We start from the raw sequence: 980 nt of genomic DNA on the forward strand, positions 1-980 counted from the left end.
AGAAAAGGAAATCTGAGTCTTGCTAAAAAGACACACAAGGAAAGTCATACCACTAATAAATCAGGTTAAGAATTTGAAACTAACTTTGATATCTAAATCTATGTACCCCTCTCAATAACTTTCATAAAAATGGAAATAGTTATACTATGTTCAAGTTAAGTCGCATTTTCTAGATTAGTGAAATATAATATTCAATTATGAGATCCAATGTTTTCACATTTTAATATAAATTATGCTCTGTCTTAACTGATGATAGTCAGAGTTAAGGGTAATTTTTAATTCTCTAATGGTACATGAAGCAATGTGTTTTAAAAAAATCAATGGTGTTTTAGATTTTGTGAAGTGTGGTAGCATTTACTTCATTAGAAGTGAATTCAAATGAAATAGGCAGCATTAATTTCTTACAACTGGTGAACTGTGAAAAGTTAAGACACTTTCTTCTGTGTTCAGAGAAAAAAAAGAAGTAAAGAATCTCTGCCACCTCTTCTCCATTGTCTGGTATTTATCACCGACATCAATACTCTTACACAAATGGGCTGATTGACCAAAGAAAAATAAAGGAGACTTGAATCAAATTATTTAAGTGTAAGCTTCATATTACATGATGACTCTTAATCAAAATGTTTTGGTTTTAGGTAAAGTAAAAATATTAAGGAAATCTTTTAAGCTGTGCCTGTGGAACTTCAGAATAGTAATGGTTACTTACAATGAATAAAAGCTGAAATTATGTACATACAATTATAATTTTCTTTAATAAATGATACCCTTTTTGCTCATATATAGAGTCTGCATTTAAATTTAGTTCACTATTGGTTGTGGTTAATCCTACATGTCAACTGAATTATCTGTATTGCCTAACTCTGTGGGATCTGTTGTAGCACTCCCTAAATGTTATATTGAATGAAAGAATTTTCAAAGACTCGCTTTTCCCCCAAGTCAAGAAATGCATAGAAGCATACAATAGACTTAGCTTAAACACC

Source organism: Rhinopithecus bieti, unplaced genomic scaffold (assembly GCF_001698545.2).
Source record: "Rhinopithecus bieti isolate Rb0 unplaced genomic scaffold, ASM169854v2 scaffold_2453, whole genome shotgun sequence".
Classification (NCBI taxonomy): Eukaryota; Metazoa; Chordata; class Mammalia; order Primates; family Cercopithecidae; genus Rhinopithecus; species Rhinopithecus bieti.